The 24,159-nt window shown below is 49.7% G+C and overlaps 1 protein-coding gene across 3 annotated transcripts in view; it reads left to right on the forward strand.

Annotated features, from left to right (window-relative positions):
- Positions 1–17,082: 17,082 nt before the first annotated feature.
- Positions 17,083–24,159, forward strand: part of SMUG1 (single-strand-selective monofunctional uracil-DNA glycosylase 1) — a 23,572-nt gene continuing 16,495 nt past the window's right edge. For 2 of the 3 annotated variants that reach the window (XM_074979649.1, XM_074979651.1), the window contains exon 1: positions 17,083–17,140. The gene's annotated coding sequence lies outside the window, so the exon portion shown is untranslated. Of the gene's footprint in view, positions 17,141–23,424; positions 23,527–24,159 lie in introns of those variants that run through there. The other variant, XM_074979650.1, reaches the window with a different exon arrangement.

Raw genomic sequence — 24,159 nt, forward strand, 5'->3', positions numbered from 1 at the left:
CTCCAGACTTGATTGGGGTTGTGTTGGCTTGCCCTTTTTTTTTTTTTTTTTTTTTTTGCAGTGTGCGTGTCCAGGAAAGAAACTGTTTGCCTGCTCCTCTGTCTGATTTTGCAGGGGCCATATTCTCCCATTCCCTACCAGCTCCCCTTTGCAGGCCAAATTCTTCACATTTCTTTGGGTTTGCCTTGAGCACAGCCTCCGTCAGTGATTGTAGCACTGTTTTTGTGGGCAATAAATGTAATTGCCAATCTTCACTTCATTAGCCAGGCAGCTGCAGGTTGCCCATGGTGACAAAGTACGTGGCTGTTGGAAGGTGGCTGGTGCCTCTTGCATGCTGAAGGTCATGCTTCTAAAATGGAATAGCTTTAAAGGGGAAAAACGGGATTTTCAACCCATGGAGTCGTTTGTATGGGGCATTTGCCAATGCCTTTGGTCAAACCAAAGGTTTTATATTACCCTTCGCTTTTCCAAGCCGAACAAAGAGTTCATCAGCTCAGGGTACGGCATAAGTGTCAGACAGGGAGGCCACATTCAAGGCCCTGAAATCCACACGGAATCTGGTTGCGCCATCTGGACACCAGTACCACCACACTGCCCCAAAGATTTTGGCGCTCTTCAATGATGTTGAACTCACACACCTAGGTAGAGTACAGGTACCTAGAGCGTTTACCCAGAGCTAGCATTGCCTCTGCAGCCTTTGTTGTGTAGGAGGGGGCTTTTAGCTCAAACTGCAGAGGTTCCTGCACTGAGGTCACAGGTTCAAGTCTACCCATGGAAAGGGCTTGTCTGGGATAGCAGCTGGGTCTCAGAAGCTTGGGTACCCTTCCTCAGCTGGGGAAGTATTTAACTCACACACCTTGGGTCGGTTTACACAGCAGTTATTTTGAAATTACAGCCATTGTTTCGAAATAACTATCCAAAGCTGCGTCTACACGTGCACGCTACTTCGAAGTAGCGGCACCAACTTCGAAATAGCGCCCGTCGTGTCTACACGCGTCGGGCGCTATTTCGAAGTTAACTTCGACGTTAGGCGGCGAGACGTCGAAGTCGCTAACCTCATGAGGAGATAGGAACAGCGCCCTACTTCGACGTTCAACGTCGAAGTAGGGACCGTGTAGACGATCCGCGTCCCACAACGTCGAAATTGCTGGGTCCTCCATGGCAGCCATCAGCTGGGGGGTTGAAAGATGATCTCTCTCCAGCCCCTGCGGGGCTCTATGGTCACCGTGGGCAGCAGCCCTTAGCCCAGGGCTTCTGGCTGCTTCTGCGGCAGCTGGGGATCTATGCTGCAGGCACAGGGTCTGCAACCAGTTGTCAGCTCTGTGGATCTTGTGTTGTTTAGTGCAACTGTGTCTGGGAGGGGCCCTTTAAGGGAGCGGCTGGCTGTTGAGTCCGCCCTGTGACCCTGTCTGCAGCTGTGCCTGGCATCCCTATTTCGATGTGTGCTACTTTGACGTGTAGACGTTCCCTCGCTGCGCCTATTTCGATGTTGGGCTGAGCAACGTCGAAGTTGCACATCGACGTTGCCGGCCCTGGAGGACGTGTAGACGTTATTCATCGAAATAGACTATTTCGATGTTGGCTGCACGTGTAGACATAGCCCAAGTGTCTATACAATGCAACCCCATAGCGGCTGGCTTATTTTGAAATTGGAAAACATCATTGTACAAGGAATAGCATCGGTTTCAAAATGGTGCTGTTAAGACAAGGAATAAAGCCTATTTTGAAATAAGCCACAGCTGTTCTGGAATAGTTTATTTTGACACAAGCCTACCGTGTAGACATACCCTAGAGAAGAAGAACCAAAGTACCTAAACAGGTTCCCAGACTGTCATGGCAGGCAAGCAGGGAAGCTCCCTGCATGGGCACACTACAAACTGCTGCATGGCAGCAGTGGCACAGGGCAGGTGCCTGAGAACATACCTACGATCTCAGATAGGAGTGGGCACAGGAGGCGAACCTGAGCGACCACATCCACACTGCTATTTGGAGTGCCCTGGCTCAAGTGGATTGGCCTGAGCTGGGAAGTACACCTGAAGAGATCAGCTGCATGAGGTCTGATAACCACAGTACCTTGCTACACACTTTCCTGTATTTTTTTCTATAGGTAGAATAAATTTTGTTATGTGCACCAAGACGTATGGATGTGCACCACCAATACAAACACACGCTGTAGATGATTTGCTAATCAGCTGGGCAGCACCTGACTTGCTGCTGGATGGCTGTCCAAGTGCTCCCCTGGGTTCCTGGTCGGGGCTGAACCATTAGGCCAAGCTTTCCTGCATGCAGGACTTGAAGGATGCAGCAGAGGTCGCTTTTTGGATTTCAACAGGTTTTTTTTTTTTCTCAAGCAACTTGTGTGAAGCAGAGAATCAGCAGAGCAAGGCTGGATCCCTTGGAGGAGGCAGCTTCCCTCTGTGTACCTGTCTCCTCTTGCTGGGAGCATGACCAAGCAGAAGCTTGTCTGGGTTTCCAGTCCTATAAAGAAACCCTGTGTTTGCTTTGCCTGGGGCAGCTGCTTGCAGTGAATTTCCCAGCGAATGGATTTCAGCCAGCATTAGGTGGACTAATTGTTAACAGCAATGTTAGCCGGGCTCCAGGAAGGGTGGGTCGAGGCAGGCCTCTTGAGTCCCAGTCCAGTGCTCTGCAGTGTTTGTGATTTGGTTAATAGGCACTTTTCCTTTAACAACAAGGTGGTGCAGCATTTGCAGAACATAGAATCAGAGAATCATAAGACTGGAAGGAACCTCAAGAGGTCTTCTTCTATATACTTGAAAATTGTTACAATGTCCCCCTCTCTTCTCCTGACTAAGCAAACCCGTTTGTTCAATCTTTCCTCATAGGTCATGTTTTCTAGGCCTGCCATCATTTTTGTTGCTCTTCTGCTGGATTCTCCAAAAGGCCAGAACTTGATTTAATAACCTGATCTTTCCTGAAAGCAGACTTATTCTTCGAGGTGGAACATCAGAGCTAATGGGGACTAATGTACTAAGGGCTCTTCCGCGGGTAGGTCACCCATTTTTATCCTACTGAGCATGGTGGAGATTAAAAGTTGTTCCCATTTGGCTGTTGGGTGGCCCTGATACGAGTTTGGCAGATCACACGCACAGGGACAAGGAGGTCAAAATTCAGAACACAAGCTCCCCAAAAGATTTAATCTTTAACAAGTTCATGAGTTGTGGGCCAGTCTCACGAGTTTTTTAGAGTCCAACTCATGATTTCTGAAAGTCTGGAGTGAACAATACTGCCCATGTACATAGTAACAGAGAGATAGCCATGCTAGGCCATATACTATCAAAACAAAAAAGCAGTCCAGCAGCACTTTAAAGACTAACAAAATAATTTATTGGGTGATGAGCTTTCGTAGGACAGACCCACTTGATCTGAAGAAGTGGGGCTGTCCCACGAAAGCTCATCACCCAAAAATTATTTGTTAGTCTTTAAAGTGCTACTGGACTGCTTTTTTGCCCATGTACGTGTGTGAGTATATACACATGCAGGCACCTATACATAAACATAACCGCCCAAGCGCACGCCTGCATACATGAGCACACTCCTGATGGTGAATGCCCAAGCATATGCTATGGTGTGCATGCATTCGCAAGTGCAAACACACCTGGGCCCACATAGCTGTGCATACTAATACACTTGTGCACACACACACACAAACAAACATGCACAGGCATGTGCATAAGCACATATGAACACACACATAAGCAAGCACTTGCTCCTGCATGTACAACCATGTGAACACACATACGAGCCCACCACCCGTACAAACATGCACGGGCATGCACACGCCCATGCCAAACCACTCACTAATCCATGTGTGTGTGCACAGACGAGCACACACATGCCCCGCGTACACAATCATCAACACAAACATGGGTATGTGTACGCTAGTGCACATATGCACGACTATGCACTAGTATGCCAGTTCTCCCCTTGGACTGAGGCTCTGCGCGCTGGGCATTCCAGCCCCAGTTCCCTCCCTCGGGCGATAGATGGCGCCCTTTGCACAATACACTTTCCCGGCTCCAGGGCCAGACAAGTCCATTGAGGCTGACGCTGGAAACATTAACCCTTTCCTGGACGCTGCCTGGGACAGGGCTTGAGGGGGCTGGGGACGGGCTGAGCTCTGACCTCCTTCGCAGTTGGTAGCACTGGGGAGGGAGGTGCAGCACCTCCAATCTCCATGCCACTGCCAAAATTTTAAATGCTAAGTGGGGTGGTGCCCCCTCCCTGCCCCTCTGGGTGCTTCTCCCTGCACCCCTCCCCCCATGGGCATAAGTCCCCAGCAGCCCATTTAACAACTTGGATCTTTTGTCAGATACAAACTTCGGGCTGTTTTGGTTCCCACCAGTGTCCCCTGTAAACGGAGAGCTTGGGCGGCCGCCCAGGAGAGAATCAGGTGCCGTCCGCAGCGGGTGCACATCCATACATGCCCCCAGTGCACATAACAAAATTTATTCTGCAGATGGATGGAAAAAATTAGAGGGAACCCTGGTGCCGATCCCACCCGCTGAGCTGTTCAGTGGCAGAGATTCATGGGGCACATTTCTTCTGGCCTCTCCAACAGCCGAAGGTGCCTGAATCGCATTGACTCCCAGCCACGAGGGCCCACTTTGAAAGCTCCAGAATTAGACCCTTGCTGCCAGTGATCGGAGCCTGATTTCTACTCTTAGGCTCCAGCCTTTTTGCGAACATGGATTTATTTAGATGCATTCATGGCTTTTGTAGCCAGAAGGGACCCCGGGGATCATTTGCTGTGTAATGCGAAGTTTAGGACTGTCCTGAATTAATCCCGCTTTGAACTAAAGCAGCAATTTTCAGGGAAAAGAAATCTCCTCTTGCAATGGTAAAAAAAGAAAAGAAAACAGCAATTTGTTTCCAGTTAGAATTTGCCTGGCTTCAATTTCCAGTCACTGGCCTGAGGATGAAGAAGAGGAGGATGCTGTGTTCTCAGGCCCCACCCGAGCTTGGGGCCCCGTCATGCTGAGAGCAACCCACAAGAGCTCATGGTGTAAACCAGCCTGTTACAAATGTTAAAGCTGTTCAATGGTTCTCCGAAGCTGTGCAAACATAAGAGTGATCAGAATTGGAAAGGGCGCAGGCAGGGCTGTCCTGGGGGTGGGGGGACAGGGTCTGGTGCAATCCCCTCCCAGTGTCCCAGGCATGAGACCCCAGGCAACCCCCCCTCCCGCACTGCAGGTTCTGCCCCTTCCCTGCTCTGCCTCCACCCAGCCTCCCTTCCCGATCAGCCTGGTCAGGGATTACCTGGGGCAGAGTGCAGGGTAGCAGCAGCAGGTTGCCTCCCTTTGGCCTCCAAAAGTGCTGGAATAATTTTTAGCTGGGGTGGGGGAATGCTGAGAGCTGTTGAACCCAATAGGAAACTGAGTATACTAGGGAAACCATCCTGTCACACCTATTGTTTCAGTGTAACCACCTATAGGCAGGCTTGAACCTGTCTTGTGTATGCAGGAGCTCTACAGTGCAAGCGGAAAGCCAGCTGGCTCTCTGGGAAGGGTGTGGAGGACTCATTCTTTCTCTGTAAGTGGTTTAGGTGCTACTGCCAGGGACGTTGAACCTCACCTGCTAGGTGTGTGGGTTACACAGCACTTATGCCCCTGCCCTGCACTCATAATGCAAGCAGCAGCCTGTTCCACTCCACCCTCCTGGCCCATTGAGTTCCTCTTCGCTAGGGGCATTTTTCTTTCTCCTGGAGCAGGCCTGGATAGCTCTGGCACATGAGGCCTTTGCCTCTGCTCAGGTCAAACCCAACAGTCATGGCAGCTGAGGGTACTCTGTGATGAGAGTTGGCCAGCTTGGGCACAGCCTGTCCCTCAGCACAGAAGCCAGGGACCCTGCAGAGATCATGGGGTGTGAACATACCTCCCTGCCTTGGTGTGTGCCTGCAGGATGCCTGAAACACAGAGATATACTAATCTCATAGAGCTGGAAGGGAGGGACCTTGAGTCTACTGCCCTCATGGCAGGACCTAGCACCATCCCTGACAGATTTTTTCCCCCCAAATCTAACCCACTCCAGTCCCTTAAAAGGCCCCCTCAAGGACTGAGCTTACAGCCCTGAGTTTGCAAGGCCAATGCGCTAACCGCTGAGCCATCCCTCCCACCCAAAGAGTTTGTTGTGCCATGCGTTGTCTTGCTGTGCCAGCGGGCCCTCTTTTCACAAGCCTGCCAGGGGAAAGGGTGTGCTCCCTCCTGCCCATCAGCAGGCCAGGCGCACAGAAGCAGAACCTGGGTGTGCACCAGGAGGCCAGAAAGAGCCAAGCAAATGAGCAGTCAGGCAAAGGAGCTACACGTGTCATAGAACTAGGAGAGACCTCAGAAGGTCACGGAGTCTAGTCCCCTGCCCTTTTGAAAGGACCAAGCACCATCCTTTTTTTTTTTTTTTTTAAATCTATTTACCCCAGATCCCTAAACAGCCCCCTCAAGGGCTGGGCTCACAACCTGGGGTTTAGTAGGCCAATACTCAAACCATTGCACTACCCCTCCCGAAAGGGAAGCTCCTTCCAGGAAGGCTCAGCTTCCCCTCCAGGTCCACGAGCATCGTAAGCTGCTCTGCCAAAATCTCCACCACCCAGCTCCCCCTTCAGTGGTGAACTCCCTATGTTGGGTTTACTGGGCCAATGCTCTAACCACTGAGTTATCCCACCCTAGGGCTGAGGCACCCTGGGCTGGAAGTGAGGACTTGCTGAACCGGGCCCTCTGGTTCCCAGCTTGGCAACTTAAAAAAAAAGAGTATCAGGGGGACATCAGGTGAACTAAATTTGTCTTCCCTCACTCTGGTCATTGCCTGATGGACTGTTTGCACCCCCCTCCAACCCCTAGAGTCCCGTCTGGCTGAGGAGCTGTTGTCCATCCACCAGCAATCAGAGAAAGGGGAGGGTGGTGTTGCTTCGGCAGCACCACTTCTGAGTAGGCAGAGCCCATCCCCACCTCAGCCTTCGCCAAAACTGGGAAGTTTTGAAGTCAGCCAGCCCCAGGGAACTGTGTTGGCATCAGCTGTTCTCCCGATACAGTATTGATTTCTGGCAGCAGTTCATTTATAACCAGCGGGTGGTTGAACTTTCACCTCGGCATTTCCTCCTGATGTCTCTGGGAACTGCCGACATGAGGGCTTTGGGTGTTATTTAAAATGCACTTAGAGGAGAAAGGGACACGGCCTCGTTCGTGGCAAACAAAACCTTAGGCTGGGGGATCAGCCAAGGTGACAGGTGGCGTTTGGTCTTTGTGACTGGCGTGGAAGTGCCAGGCAGTGCAGGTGGTTCTGCTGAAAGGGGGGTTGATTTCTTGCTAAACCTGTGCCAGGAATTTCAGGTTTCATGCAAAACTAGGACCTGAGGCCCCACTGACCAAGGTGCAAAATCTTTTGGGGCCCTCTGCCTTTCAAGTGAAATGTCAACTAATTATTATTAATATTATAATAAGTTTCAGTGGCTCCAGCTGAGATTGGGGCCCTTCACAGACATTGTTCCTCTCTCTACGGGGTCAGAGTCTGAATGGCCAAAGGGTGGGAAGGGAAATAACACCAAGAAATGAGAAGAGATTTGCTCCAGGTCATGCCTGAGAACAGAACGCAGGAGTCCAAACTCTCAGCCCCTGTCCTACCCATTCATAGACAGGGGAACTGAGGCAACGGGAAGGTTAAGTGATTTGCCCCAGGTCTCAGACAAAGTCTGTAGCAGAGCCACGAATTGAAACCAGGCTTTTCAGAGCACTGGCCAGCACCTGATCCACAGAATCGTCTTTCCTCTCTAGCTTGACCATAAGGGCTTTTGGCAAATGTGGCTGAATTACTTTGTAATTAGACCCAGCAAGGGTCACAGGGACTCTGCCCTTGATCACAAGGGTTTTCTTCTGCTCCAGTGCAGAGCTCTCACCACATATGATCGTGAATGATCTATCAGAGTAGCCACATTAAATTCAGAGCACAATCATTTTATGTTCCTTGCTTGAGCCATTCTGCATGTCACCAGGTGAATACATTGCATGAACCTGCTGGGTGTTCTGCGACTGCATAGTCTAAGTTTTTGAGAATCATTTAAGAACACTTTCTTAGATGCCCAAATACCATAATCAAGGAAGAAGTCAGTGTTGATTAAAAAACAGGCCTGATGCAGTGAGAAAGAGAAGGCAGATGTAAAAAAGGAATAAAAATAATATATAACAAATGAAAGAAAGGGGAAGTTCATAGTGATGAATATAAACTAGAAATTAAGATTTGTAGAAAACTGATAAGGGAAGCCAAGATACACAAGGGTTGTGTCTATACTTGTATTCCTCTTTTGAAAGAGGCATGCAAATGAGAGAAATTGAAAATGCAAATGAGGTGCAGATTTACATATTGGCCACCTCATTAGCATATTCTTATTTTGAAATAGCTTCTTTTGAAAGAAGAAAACCAGTGTAGACACTGCTCTTTCTAAAGTAAACCTCATCTTCAAAAGAATCCTTCTTCCCATAAAAAAAGGGAAGAAGGATTCTTTCGAAGATGAGGTTTACTTTCGAAAGAGCAGTGTCTTACACTGGTTTTCTTCTTTCGAAAGAAGCTATTTCAAAATAAGAATATGCAAATGAGGTGCCCGATATGTAAATCTGCACCTCATTTGCCTTTTTGATTTCCCTCATTTGCATGCCTCTTTTGAAAGAGGAATACAAGTGTAGACACAGCCACTCTATAGTCAGCAGAGATAAGGAAAATAAGTTTATATATATTAGGAACAAAAAGAATCCTAACAACATGACTGGGACATCGCTACATGAAAATTATGGAATTATAAATAATAATGTATTAAAGGTAGAAAAGTTCAATAATTATTTCTGTTCTATATTTGAGGAAAAGGCAGATGATACAGTCTCATAAGCCGTGTCTACACGTGCCCGCTACTTCGAAGTAGCGGCACTAACTTCGAAATAGCGCCTGTCACGGCTACACGTGTCAGGCGCTATTTCGAAGTTAACTTCGACGTTAGGCGGCGAGACGTCGAAGCCGCTAACCCCATGAGGGGATAGGAATAGCGCCCTACTTCGACGTTCAACGTCGAAGTAGGGACCGTGTAGTCATTGCGCGTCCCGCAACGTCGAAATTGCGGGGTCCTCCATGGCAGCCATCAGCTGAGGGGTTGAGAGACGCTCTCTCTCCAGCCCCTGCGGGGCTCTATGGTCACTGTGTGCAGCAGCCCTTAGCCCAGGGCTTCTGGCTGCTGCTGCTGCTGCAGCTGGGGATCCATGCTGCATGCACAGGGTCTGCAACCAGTTGTTGGCTCTGTGGATCTTGTGTTTAGTGCAACTGTGTCTGGGAGGGGCCCTTTAAGGGAACGGCTTGCTGTTGAGTCCGCCCTGTGACCCTGTCTGCAGCTGTTCCTGGCACCTTTATTTCGATGTGTGCTACTGTGGCATGTAGACGTTCTCTCGCAGTGCCTATTTTGATGTGGTGCCGCGCAACGTCAATGTTGAACGTCGACGTTGCCAGCTCTGGAGGACGTGTAGACGTTATTCATCGAAATAGCCTATTTCGATGTCACTACATCAAAATAAGCTATTTCGATGTAGTGTTCACATGTAGACGTAGCCATACAGTGATAACTCACTTTTTATTCCACTAGTATCTCCGATACAAAATACAACCTACTAAAATTAGACACTTTTAAGTCATCAGGTACGGATAATTTACATTTAACAGTTTTTAAAAAGCTGGCCGAGGAGTTCACTGGACAACTAATGTTGATTTTCAAAAAGTCTTGGAATACTGGGCAAATTCCAGAAAACTCAAAAAACAAAACAACACAGCACAACAACCACCCCTCCCCCCATCAACGTTATGCCAGTTTTTAAAAAGGTTGACCCTGTTAATTATATACCGGTCAGGCTGACACTGAGCCCAGAAAAGATAACGGAGTGCCTGATATGTAACTCAGTTAGTAAAGAACTAAGGAGGGTAATGTAATTAATGCAAATCAACATGGTCTTATGGAAAACAGATCCTGTCAAACCTGATATCTTTTCTGATGAGATTACAAATTTGTTTGATAAAGGTGATGCTGCTGACATAATATTCTTAAAATTCATTCAGGCATTTGACTTGGCACCACACATTTTGATTAAAAAAAACTGGAATAATATTAAATTAACATAGTGCACATTAAAGGGATTCAAAAGCGGCTGATTGGTAGGTCTCTATGTGTAACTAAAAACGTGGAATTGTCATCAAGCAGGTCTATTTCAGTGGGATGCTGCAGAGATCTTGCCCCACTCTACTTAACATCTTTATCAATCGCCTGGAAGACAACATACAGTGCCTTTTTGTGCCAGCACATGCTGGTATGGAATACCAGCACCTCGGCAGCCCCAGCTGTGGATCCCCAGCCAGGAGGTGGGGGGACCCCGGCAGCTCCATGGCTGGTAGCTGGCTGAGGCACTGAGCCCTGTTGGCAGCCTCAGCTGCAGAGCCCTTGCCAGAGGGCTGGGGCACCCCAGCAGCCCCACGGTGGAGAGCCGGTTGGGGCACTGAGCCCCCCGGCAGCCCCATCAGTGGGGTCCCTCACCAGGGAATGGGGGACCTGGCTGGGTACAAGCTCCTCTTTTTTTTTTCTTTCACAACAAAAGCACTGACAATATAACGTAATCACTGGTTAAGTTTGCCCATGACACAAAAATAAAGGGAAGGTAAATAATGAAGAAGACACGTCACTGATTCGAATTGATCTGGGCTGCTTGGTAAATGGGACATTGGCAAACAGTGCATTTTAATGAGGCTAATGGTCAGAACAAGGAAGCGTGGCCGTACTAACAGGTTGGGAGATTATATCTAGGAAGCAGTGACTCTGAAAAAGATTTGGGGCCATGGGGGACAGTCAGTTGAATGGGAGCTCCCAGTGCAATGCTTTCTCCAGAAGAGCTCTCGTGCTCCTTGGCTGCATAGACAGGGGGATTCAAGGTGGAGTACAGATATTATTTTACCTTTGCAGTTGCCACTGGTGAGACCACTGTTGGAAGGCTGTGATGATCTCTGGTGCCTAATTCAAGGAGGTTGATAAACTGGACAGGGTTCAGAGAAGAGCCATGAGGATGACGAAAGGATTAGAAGGCTTCCCTTCAAGTGATAGACCCAAAGAGCTCAGTCTATGTAGTTTAATAAGGAGGTCAATGGGTGATGTGCTCATGGTGTGTAACTACGTGCATGGGGAACACATATTTGATAATGGGCTCTTTGGTTGAGCAGAGGGAGGTCTAACACCATCCAATGGCCGGAAGTTGAAGTTAGACAAATTAATACTGGAGATCAGGAATACAAGGTTAACCTTGAGAGTAATTAACCATTGGAACAATTTGCCAAGTGTCACTCTCTGTCACTGACCATTTGTAACTCCGGATATCTTATATGACAGTGCAGGAGGTCTTGGTTGGCTATTAGGAAACACTATTTCACCAGGAGGGTGGTGAAGCACTGGAGTACGTTACCTAGAGAGGTGGTGGAATCTCCATCCCTAGAGTATGTTAAATCTTGGTTTGACAAAGCCCTGGCTGGGATGATTTAGTTGGGGTTGGTCCTGCTTTGGGCAGGGCGCTGGACTTGATGACCACCTGAGGTCTCCTCCAGGCCAAGGATTCTATGATTCTATGTCTTTCTAAATGATCTGGTCTAGGGATTCTATCAAGGAAGTTCCATGGCTGGTCATATAGGAAGTCAGTACAATAGATCATAATGTTCCATTCTAGCTTAAGAATCAATTGGGTGTTCAACATCAAATATCTGAGCACCTGGATTTCCGTACCACTACCCCTCTTTTGCAGATGGAGGAATTGAGGCACCTCAAAGGTAAGTGACTTGCCCAGGGCTACCCAGCTGACCAGCAGTAGAGCTGGAAACAGAATGTGGGTCTGGTGAATCCCAGTCCAGGGCTCTAGCCACTACCAGCCCAAGCTGCTGAATGTGCTTCCCGTGTGGGCTATTCGCTGTGAGCTACTCCATGCGAGCATGCCTCCTTCCAGACCTGAGTCTTGCATTCCACTGCTTTGCACAGCCCCGGCCTGGAGAAAGTCCAGAGCAAGCTGTGGGTGTCTGACCCTTTGAAATGTTTGGCTTTTTGGTGAGCCCTAGGTCTGGACTTTTAAACATCATTTCAGTGCTAACAAGACATGCACATATAAAGAGGGGAGGGTGGGGGTGAGGGGCGGGGGCATGTGCTCCCACTAGCTGATAAGTTCTGAGTGTTGACAGAGGCAATAATTAAATCCATTCACTTCTGCTCATCGTCAGGCCTGGTGTATTTATGCCAGATTATTTGTTTAATCAGAGCAGAACATAGAAGGGAAAGAGCCAGAAGGGAGTGAAAATCCTGAGATTTTTGTCTCCCATTACAAAGATGATCAAGTGGCAGCCCATATCTCTACCCATCCCAACTTGTGGGAGCCCACTTAGGTATCAAAGCAGTTGCGCCTTGCTCCTTTGCAGCATGCTGCTAACTTTCCCATGCATTCAGCTTTGGGAGGCAACTTGCTCACGCTCTGCCTTTGCTCATCGGTGAGTGCTGGGGCAAAATTGTCTTCACGCCTCTTGGAGTTATGGGGCGAGAGGAAAGTTGTTTTAATTCTTTTGGAATTTTCAAAAGTGACTAGTTCTTTGGGGTTCTTTGTATAGAGATCTGACATAGTCTTACTTATTAGGTGTATTATAATAACAGAGAGGGAGCCATGCTAGTCTATATACTATTGAGTCTGGTCTGGTCTGGCTATGGTCTGAAGAAGTGGGTCTGTCCCATGAAAGCTCACCTAATAAATTATTTTGCTAGTCTTTAAAGTGCTACTTGACTGCTTTTTTGTTTTGATAGGTGTATTATGTGTGATAGGGGTGTGGTGTTCATGGAAGACCTCTTGGGATGTTCCCCAGTGGGCTGACCATGTCCCCAACACCCATCTTCTTGCTCTCTGGGTCTCCCCGCCACCCTGTCCTGACAGGGCAGGTCCTCTGGTCAGCCCCAGCCAAGGCACAGAGTTGGTGTAACCACTCCCTTGCAGAGCCATGCAGACACCAACTCTGGGTGGATGCAGTTCTAGGGCACAGCACCCAGGGACTCAACCCCCAGAAAGGATTGAATCCCCAGATAAGTCCGTTTCTCTCTAGGCAAAAGATTTCTGAGTTATGCATATTTTATATTTATTATCCATTTCCATAAAGCATGGGGGGACGATGGGGGGAGGGCTCACATTCATGGAATCATAGAATCCTGGGGCTGGAAGAGACCTCAGGGGTCATCGAGTTCAGCCCCCTGCCTAAAGCAGGATCAATCCCAACTAAATCATCCCAGCCAGGACTTAATCAAGCTGGGACTTAAAAGTCTCTAGGGATGGAGATTCCACCACCTGTCTTGGTTACACATTCCGGTGCTTCACCGCTCTCCTGGTGAAATAGTTTTCCCTAATATCAACCTAGACGTCCCCCACCGCAACTTGAGACCACTGCTCCTTGTTCTGTCATCCGTCACCACTGAGAACAGCCTCTCCCCATCCTCTTTAGAACATTATGATAGTGCCTAAGAGCCCTCACCCCATTAATGCAGCAGGATCCCATGATTTGGGGCACGTGCAGTATCTATTACATATATTATGGTAGTGCTTAGGAGCCCCCAGCCCAGTAACACAGCCCAGTGCCCCATGATTTGGGGCACGTGCAGTATCTATTACATATATTCTGGTAGTGATTAGGAGCCTCAGCCATGGACCCAGGCCCCATTGTGCTAGGTGCTCTGCAAACACAGAACAAAAAGATGGGCCCTGCCCACAATCTACACTGATATTAGAACTGTGAGGTGAACAGAAGTTTTGGTGAGCAAATAAAAAAAAAAGGTGAAAAATCCCTTCTCTTCAGGCTGCCTGGAGACAAAAATGTTGATTTTTTTGTTTTTGTTTTGTTTTAAGTGACATAACACATTTTAAAATCAAGCTGGGCTTTTTAAAAATATACTTCCGAAAGATCTGCTGCTGTTCAAAAGGAATTCCTTTGGAGTGGGTCTCAGGCCACAATGGTCCCTTTTGGCCTTGGATTCTCAGAATCTACCATGAAGTGGCAATGGCACATTTTGTTACCACTCACCTGTTTGCTGGCCTACGGATGCAAATTTGCTTCCATCTGCCCTCTGCACAACAAGGCCTTGGGGTTCTCAGATGTTTTCCCTCCTTTCCTATGCCCAGCCTCCGCCATTCTCAAAGCACATGGAAGTGCAGTAGTCACTCAATGGGGACACCAGGCTGGTCTCAAGCTGACCAAGGAGCGGTTGGGATCATTCATCCATTCATGAATTTTTAACTCCTCTTTTGAATCTGTTTTCGCCTGAGGAATAATTAGACTCAGCCAGTTTATGGGATAATTAAATAAGGGTCATGCTACCTAGAACCAGTTCTTTGAATCACAATGAATCTCCCAGCCTTCGGGTGAAGTGCTCTGCTTTTCCTGGTCTCTTTGACTGAAGGGGAAGGCAGATCCTACACAGGGACTCTGGATTCTGTTGGTGAGAGTCAAGTGTAATTCAGCAACACAGGGCCTGAATTCAGGTATATACTGCTTCTTAGAAATTGTCAGCTCAATGGGCTATCAAGCCCTGTCTTAGACAATGGCCAGTATCTGAGGCTTCAGATGAAGGAGAAAGAAACTTCATACTGGGCAATTAGGGACAGATTTTTTAAAAAATCTCCAGGACAAACTTCTAGCCTTCAGCACCTCTCATTATTATTTACTATTACTGTGCAGGTAAAACCTCTCTAAACCAGAACTCTCTCATCCAGCAACATCCATAATCCAGCATGATTTTAGTTATCCGGATGACAATTTATCATGGGTGTGGCCAAGTTCCTCATGGTCGCATAAAGTTTGTTTACAGCCATCAGCCATGGCTCTCAGTGTTCTGTGCTGTTATTTAGCTCTACTTTACCCTTAAATGACTTTTAAGAGCCCAGAAAGCAGTGAAGGTTTTAATAATAGGCTAGACCAAGATTCAGCAACCAAAACAGCAAGAACCATTTTTTTTTCAAATGCTGTAGAAAATTCAGTAATTCAAGAGCTGCAATGCATGTGAGTATGAGACAGTCCTTAATAAACAATGTCAAACTGTACTTTTTTTACCCCTATTTTAAGAACAGCACACACACAAAAATTTGTAATGTGATACGTATATCGCAGGATATTCACAAACTTTTTACATATTCTGTTTCCTCATTCTTGAGGTGTGTGTGTTTGTACCACTATCTGCCTGAGTTTCACTCCTGAATCTATTTAATTATGCAATTTTACTTCACGTTTCAGTTTTCTTTCTTGAAACGCTTGTTGCCCTTCCCAGCAGGGATGCCGCAAGCTTCCTTTTCGTTTTCAAAATCAAGACTTTATTAGCAACACAATCAAAACACAGATTTAGTATCATATCCCACAATGCACTGCACATATTAGAAGGGGAGTTATCCAAAGTTTCCAGATCACATATTTCGATATGAGTTGTTCATCGCTGAACTTTTAGATGTTCACGGTTTATCAAATATTCAGGAGGGTAGGGTTTTTTTTTTTTTAACTTTGCAATTATAGCATTGGGAGCCACAAAGAAGTTCTTAGAGATCTGCAGGTTGCAGACCCCTGTGCTAGACAATATTGACCTTCCATGGTCTGGCAAATTCTTTCGTCAGGCACTGGACAAGAGATGTTGTACGTAGGAGCCTGACTTATGGCCCAGACTGCTTTGCGCCATACAAACACAGAAGAGCCCCTAATCATCCACAGTCCAGGAGAGATAACTTGTGGTTTTTGCATGAATCTCCCATTTGCTGTTTTTCTTCAAGGTTTAGTTCCTGGAGGCAGGTGATTAAGAATTTTTGAAAAAGTCACTTGTAGATTCATCACCCAGAAGGCAAACCAGGGGAAGGCAGGACAGGGGCTGAAGGATGCATGGGCTGCTCCTGCCTTGAGCATCATCTTCATACACCCATTGGCTAGGAACCGTAGCCAATGGGGATGGTGCCTGGGGTAGCAGCAAAGTGTGGAGCCTCTTGGCTCCCTCACCTAGGAGCTGGACCTGCCGACTGCTTCTGAAGTGCAGCACAGAGCCAGGACAGGGAGGGACTAGCGGGTGTTAGCTCTACTGCACAGCTGATTAGGAGCTGCCCAAGGTAAGCCCATGCCCTAAGCACAAACCCAACCTCCTACCCCAGACCTGAGCTGTCTCTGGCACCCCAACTCCCTTATCCCCAGTCCTAATCCAGAACCCTCACCTCTCCTGCACCCCAATCCCTTGCCTCAAACTGCAGCCTCCACCCATGCTCCAAACCCCTCAACCCCACACTCAGCTCAGAGGCTGTACCCGCTCCCACACCTGAACCTCCTTCCTCAACCTGCTGCCTCCTCTTACACCCTGAAACCCTTGGGCCCACTACCCACCTTGGAGCCCCCCCCCTGCCCCCTATATCCCACATGCAGCAGGAACTCTAACCCCATCCTGCATCCCAACTTCTTGCCCCAGCCCAATGAAAGCGAGTGGCCAGTGGGAAGAAGTGAGCAACCCAGGAATGAGGAATATAACGAGCAGGGGTGGGATCTCAGGGAAGGGGTGGAGCTAGGCTGCTGGGGGCCGGGTTGTTGCACACTAGTTGGCAACACTACTTATAATACGCACACACCCACACCCACCTGTGTGTCCCTCTAATACACACACACACAACCTAGTTACCTGTGTATCCTATAACACACATACACACACAACCTATTTACTTGTGTATCCCTATAAAACACACACTCACCTGTGTATCCCTATAATACCGCCCACAGTGATGTTTTTATAACATACCCAGCCACACACCTCTTCGGCCCTATACCCCTTTCCCCGTGCGTCCCTTTGAAACACACACGCCGCCTGACGCTGCTCTAGCAGGGAACGAGGCATCCACATGCCTCCGCCCCTCGGAACTACAACTCCCAGAATGAGCCGCGGCTCCCCAGGGCCTGCTGGGAGGTGTAGTGCAAGGGTGGAACGCCTGCCGCTTAGTGGCAAGGGGGCGTGGAATGCGGAAGGACGACAACTCCCAGCGGCCATTGCGAAGCTGTCCGGGAAGCCGGACTCCCGGGGAGCTCTTGTGCGAAGGTAAGGGGCAGGCAGGGTGGCAGCGCTGGCGCCCGTCGGGGGTGGAGCTGGAGGCGGAGGGAGGGAGAACGCAATCATCTTTTGTCTGCCTCCTTGCCCCCTCTCATGGGGGAGCAAAGAAGGGGGCTGGAGCTGGATAGAGAAGAGGGTGGTGGCGGGGGGCAGGAGGAGGAGGGAATTTGTTCTCATCGCCTTTTGCATGAGGGGTGGTGGAGCACCCCGGGGCTGCCCCTTTCCCTATGGGATGCCCTAGAATAGTTTGCAGCCTGGGCCAGGCTCCCTGATTTGAACTTACCTTGGTCCCCTCTCTACCCGCTGTCTGCATCAGTGTGTCTGTGAACCCGGCCACTGCGGGCCTTACCCCCAGCATCTGCACGTGGGCAAGTGACCAGTGTGCGAAGTGGCCGGGAGAGAGTGAAGGTGCAGCTAATAGGAGGCAAATAGCCCCTGTAGTTGGAACACCCCTGATATGAAAGAATGGGGGTGGTGGGTGTCTCAGGAAGCCCTCCAGCTGCAACGCTCCCTTAAGAGTTTTTCTTCCTTTTGGCCACTGGGCTCTGCCCAAGCACTGTTACAGGCTGGGGACTGACCAGTGCAGCAGAAAACCACTTGGGGATTACAGTGGATGAGTGGCTGGATATGAGTCAACAGTGTGCCCTTGTAAGCAGGAAGGCTAATGGCATATTGGGGTGGAGTAGGAGAATCATTTCCAGCAGATCTAGAGAAGTTGTTATTCCCCTCTACTTGGCTTTGGTGAGGCCTCATCTGGAGTATTGCGTCCAGTTCTGGGCCCCTCAGTATAGAAGGGATGTGGACTCATTGGAGAGGGTTCAGGGGAGGGCAACAAAAATTATTAGGGGACTGGAGCACATGACCTGTGAGGAGAGGCTGAGAGATTTGGGCTTGTTTAGTTTGCAGAAGAGAAGACAGAGGGGCAATTTGATGGCAGCCTTCAACTTCCTGAAGGGGGCCCCTAAAGAGGATGGAGCAAGACTGTCCTCGGTAGTGATGGATGTCAGAACAAGGCGCAATAGTCTGAAGTTACAGTGGGGGAGGTGTAGGTTGGATATTAGGAAAAACTATTTCACCAGGAGGGTGGGGTGAATGACTGGAATGGATGGTGGAATCTCATCCCTAGAGGTTTTTAAGTCCCAGCTTGACATGGTCCTGGCTGGGATGATTTAGTTGGGGTTGATCTTGCTTTAGGTGGGTGGCTTGACTCAATGACCTCCTGAGGTCACTTTCAGCCCTAGAATTCTATGATTCTATGAACCAAGTCTCAATCGCTGCCTGGACTGTGCGGTATCAGAACCAGGAAGCAGGGAGGTGCCAACTTTCTAACCTGGCCCACTCCTTCCCTGAGGCCCTGCCTCACTCCTTTTCAAAGGCCCCATCCCTCACTTCCTTTGTTGCTTGCTGTCCCCCACCCTCACTCATTTACACTGGGCTGAGGCAAGGGGTAGGGGTGCAGCAGCTGTCTCCAGGTGGCACTTCCTGGGAAGTAGCAACTTGTCCCTTTGGCTCCTAGGCAGAGGGGCAGCTAGGAGACCGTGCGGGCTGCTCCCACCCCAAACACTGCCCCCACAGGTCCCACTGGCCACAGATCTGAGCCAGTGGTTGGGCTGGGATTCATCAGTACATTGTTTAGATTTTCCGGAGGTGGTATTGTAGAGTAACTCAGTCAGTTGCCTCTACAGTGCTTGGGACTGGGAATAAGAGGTTGGGTTGCATATTGAACTAGAATCACCCTTGAAGGGTCAAGAGGGCCTAAAGGGCTCCAGGAGCAGGTGACTGACCTGGGGGAGGCTTGCTGCACATACAGGCAACTTCCATTCTTCTCCATCCCAGTGGGGGGAGTGTAGACAAACCCCAAATCAGGTCCCCTCAGCCTTGGGCCTGCCTATCCAGCTCCCAGTATGGGGTTCCCCGGCATGGGCCTTCAAGGTTTCCAATCTGTGGGGTCAATCTTCAGAATGGGCGGCGCCCAGAAAATGTCGGCCTCTGCGGCTCTGTGTATGTCCTTGGCCTGTTCCCTGCCCCCATTTTATTGGTGAAGCCCCCAGCACGATGGGCAGTGTCCCATTCTACTTACATAGGGGGTTGCTGGATGATGCCAAGGACCTGGGCATAATGGGGTGTGGTGCCATTGATTTGGGGGTGGAGGGGTGCCAGCAGACATATTGGGACTCCCAAATGGAGGCAATGATTTGGCTTCAGATTTTACACTCCCCTGTGCTTGCCCCTATCTGTGGGGAACCTCTTCATCTGTGCTCCACAGCCCCCTGGCAGGAGAGAGCTTCATCTCCCCTGCCCATTAGCAGAGGGTCAAGGACCCAAGGAAGGAGTCCATTACTGCTGCTTGTGTGGATGTGGCCTCCTGTCTCTGCGGGGACCTGAGCCAGCAGTTGTTGTATCACTCCCCACTGTCAGGCCCTTCCTGGGTTTGAACTGGTGACCTGGCGATGAAAGGTCCAGGGACCCATTCCCATCACACACTATTGGTTTGAGCGATGCCCCTGTCAGATGTTTAAGGCTGGCCTGTCGGGTAATCTGATCTGCTGGTAGTGACCCCTCTGGACCTGTTTTGCAACCTAGGCCGGGTCAGAGGAGCTTCACTGGAGCCGATATCAACAGCCCTTAGGCTTCGGACAAACTAGTTTTGCAAAGACCAAGCAGGGCAGAGGCCAGCTGTCTCTGTCTTTGGGGCCTTTGGTAGCTAGGTCAACAGTTCAGATCGGTCCTGTTGAGACAAAGAGCCGTTAGCGCTCAGTGCTGATGAGTTTGGTGGGTCTTAATGTCGTTTGCGTTATAGTGGCATATGGAGTCTAGACCATCCAATTATGTCCTGCAGATCCATGGTGAGCTGTTACGGCTAAACAAGATCCTAGTCTATAGGCACAGAGAGAAGAGACCTAAGTTGCTGGCATACCTGGGAATAGATCCCAGGTGCTGAGGGTCCCAGGGCAGTACCCTCCTATGGTACCTCAGCCCAGTTACACTAGTCAGATGTTTAAGGCATAAAACCCATTTCAAACTTGTCGCCAGTTGGGAAATCGCAGCAGAGTGGCCTTGGCTAGGTGGGCCGTGGAGACCGAGCCCCATTCCCAGCTGAGAAGTGGGTGGGGATTCTGCGCTTGCGGCCTTGGCCTGGGTGGGGAATCAAATCCCAGTGGCTGTTTGCTGAGCCCCAGTTTTACACTCTGGAATGAACTTCCAGCCCAGGAACACTTTACCAGCTCCTCCAGCTGGGGAAGCCAAACTACAGCGTGTGATGGACTGATCAGCTGCAGTTAAATCAGTCCAGCTGGAATATGGACGGATGGGCTTGCAGGGAGCCTGGCAACACTAAGGAAGAGGCACTGACCAGCTGGCAGCTGCAGGGTACCAGGTGGAGTGAATCATTGCAGCCTATTTCTCAGCTTCAGTATGAGGGTGGGAGATAGCCACACTGTACCTGGTTTGTGAATATCTGGATGACTTGATTCACCCGTTGAGTCCCTTGGCTGTGGGAGGGCAGGGAGGGTTAGTGGGTGCGCAGGCTGGGAGACAGGTAAAGATCCAACGAAACAAAACAGAATCTTCAGCCACGGTGCAGGTCAGGCATGAGCCAGCCCTGAGAATCACTGATTTAGGAGACAAGTATTGGAGAGGTGGCCGTGTTAGTGTGTATCTTCAAGAGCTGCAAGAAGTCCTGTGGCACCTTATAGACTAACAGATATTTTGAAGCATAAGCTTTCGTGGGCAAAGACCTGCTTCATCAGATGCGTGAGAAGAAGCGGGTCTTTGCCCGCTAAAGCTTATGCTCCAAAATATCTGTTAGTCTGTAAGGCGCCACAGGACTTCTTGTTGATTTAGGAGACATGGCCTGAGCCTTCTGCCCTGTGGCTACTTATTGCTGTAGCCCCAGCCGTGGGATAACACTGTACTGTGCCTGGTGTCGTGCAGACAGAACCGAAAGACATTCCCTGTCCCAAGGAGCTCCCATTCTGAGCAGCAGGCGAGAGACAGCAGGTGCTGACTGACGGGGGGACTTCACAGAAGGAAACTGAGAGAACGGCGAGCCTCTCCTGCTGCTCGTCCTGTGATAGGCTCTGAAAGCTTCCAGCAGGCAGCAGTGGGTGAGGTTGGCTGGTGCTACAGAGGAGGGCAGCGATTTCGGCCGGAAGGATCCATTAGAGCCACTCTGTCACAGACTACCCTGGTATTGAGCTTTGTGGCATTTGTTCTCAGGAGATGTCAGCATCAAAGCACAGGACGCTTGGCCAAGGGGGACCTGGGACTGTTACTTCCCCGTGTCAGTGTCCGCACAGGTTCTTCCTGTGCAAGCTGGAGCATTGGTGATTTACACCCTGGTTGCCATGCAGTAACTTGCCATGCAGATGGACCCTAAATCCTTGTGTGCCACAGGCAGAGAACAGGGGAGACCGAAATGCCACTGATGCCCCTGCACAGGCAGGGAATTGATTCGGAGGGATTATTCTCTGATGAGCCAAGCGGGCAGCCCACTCCCCAGGCTGCAGAGCCAGGTGGAAAACCACCAGGTGTTCCCGCTAAGGTTTTCCATCCTTGGGCAGAATAAATTTTGTTGTGCGCACGAAAGCACATGCTGATGTGCACCCCCAGTAGTAAACCATACTGCTCTCTTTGAATTGCTGCCCAGTGGATTAGCCGTCTAGTCTCTTCTAGGCACCTGCCCAAGTGTTCAGCTTAGTGGGAACACTGCCTGGCACCCCACCAATAATGGTCCCTTCTGGCCTTCAAATACATGACCCAAATGAGGGCGTTTTCTCTGCCACTGGACTGCAGAAATAATGTTCCATACCCAAACCACATGACTTAGCTGATCAGTGCCAATGAAGCCAGCTTCCCTGGAATATTGGGGAGCAGGAGCTTACAGGGAAGTGGGAGGGAATAAGGGTAATCCCTGCTGCTGCCAGGAATCTAGACCATTCCTGTCCCCGGCTAGGGAGATGGTTTGTGAGTGATGCTCTGTGGGGAAGCTGTTCAGCTAATCTTGTGTCCCATCCCCTTCCTGCATTAAACTTTGAAGTCATTCCCCTTCCAGCAGGTGGCATGGTGCTGACGTACCATCTTGGAATGTGGCATTCCTGCGTGGTTTCCGTCTGGGGTGGACCTTGCATAGCTAGTAAAGGGGGTAGCATTTTGGTGCAAGCTGAGTGTTTGATGATGGGATGACCCCTTGCCCCATATGTGGACGGTTTATGGTTCCCCAGATTGGGAGGAGGTAGGAGGGCAGGGCACCCCCATGGGGGCAGATGCAGTCCTTTGCTTTGTTTTCTGAAATCATGATGATCAGTATGACCCAGACTGGGATCAGGGCCCTGCTGTGCTGGGTGCTGGACAAGCACAGAGTGGGACGGTTCTTTCTCCAAGGACCTCACAGTCCAGCTAGGCCACCAGAGATGTGAGGAGGAACAGAGGCAAAGCTCAAGGAGATGATTTTGCCATCGTCGCAGAACAGGTGAGTGCCAGAGCTGGGAACAGAAGCCAGCTCTCCAAAGAGCCAGCGCAGCACAGCCACTGCTCCATGGTGACACTCATTTTTCAATAATAGCAATGGGTTCTGTGTGTTAAAAGGACTGCACGTTTTCATCCCCGGACCTCAAAGTGTGTTACAAAGGTGGATCGTGGACATTATCTCCCTGTTTTACGCATGAGGAAACTGAGGCACAGAGAGACGAGGTGACCTAACCACAGTCGTGCAGGATAGTAACAGAGAGATAGCCATGTTAGTCTATATTCTATCAAAACAAAAAAGCAGTCCAGTAGCACTTTAAAGACTAACAAAATAACTTATTTAGTCTTCTCTGGTACGGCTATGGTCTGAAGAAGTGGGTCTGTCCCACGAAAGCTCACCACCTAAGAAATGATGTTGTTAGTCTTTAAAGTGCTCCTGGACTGCTTTTTTGTTTTGATACAATCATACAGAGAAATGGTGGTATGGTAAGAATAGTCTCCAGTCTCCTCTTACTGCTAGAGACCTAGCTGGGTGTGGAACCTAGAAACCGTGCATTAGCCATAGGCACCACTACCTTCCTAGAGCCAGGGATAGAACCTGGGAGGGCTCCTGCTGTCACTGCTAAACCCCTGGTTTCCCTTTTTTTCCAGAGACTTGTTTCTCCTCCCAGCGGAGAACACAGACGTTTTGAGGGTTGTGAGTGGCCTGTTTGCAAACACCCCCTCTCCGGAGCAGACCATTATCTGTAGCTAAACTCAGTGATGTTTTTGGCATTCCTGATTATTTTGCTGCATGCTTGGCTGCTGGTGGTGAAGAAAACGTACTCCACAGACCTAGGTGGGGGGGTTGGCTTACGTTCCTGCAATCTGTGTTGGCAGCACCTTTTCGGGGGGTCAGCTGCATCAAGGTAGAGCCTTCACCCATCTGTCTATTATATTATATTCAGCCTTCATGCATCTGCTTATATATATCGTATATTATATCTGCCTCCACCCTTCACCTGTTCTCTGCCCAGGGGCTGGAGCAGTCTGAGCCCTAGACAACTGAAGGCGGGGGGGTAGCCATGTTAGCCTCTAGCATCACAAAAAACAAGCCGTCTTGCGGCATCTTAATGACTAACATGCTTGTTTATGAGGTGATGAACTTTTGTGAAACCAGCCAATAGGAGCTGAGAGATTTTGGAGGGGGTGGGGAAGTGCAGTCAGTTTCCTCTGCTCCCATTGGCCGGTTTCCAGCCAATAGGAGCTGAGAGAATTTGTTGAGGGGGTGGGGCAGCACTTGAAGCGGTGCAACTTCAGGGGCTTGCTGCGGGCTGGATCCGGTCCCCAGTGCCTCCCTTGCCCCTCCCCCAATCCCTGTTCCAGCCCTGAGCCCCCTCCCACATCGAAACTTCTGACCAAGGCTGCACCCCAATCCCCTAACCTAGCTTTGAGTCCTCTTCTGCACCCACGCTCCCTGCCAGACCCCGCACCCCCTCCCCTGCCCCACCTCTGATCCCCCTCCCACATCCAAGCCCCCTCCCAGAGCCTGCGCCCCAGTC

The sequence above is a fragment of the Carettochelys insculpta genome, chromosome 29, assembly GCF_033958435.1.
Source record: "Carettochelys insculpta isolate YL-2023 chromosome 29, ASM3395843v1, whole genome shotgun sequence".
NCBI lineage: Eukaryota > Metazoa > Chordata > Testudines > Carettochelyidae > Carettochelys > Carettochelys insculpta.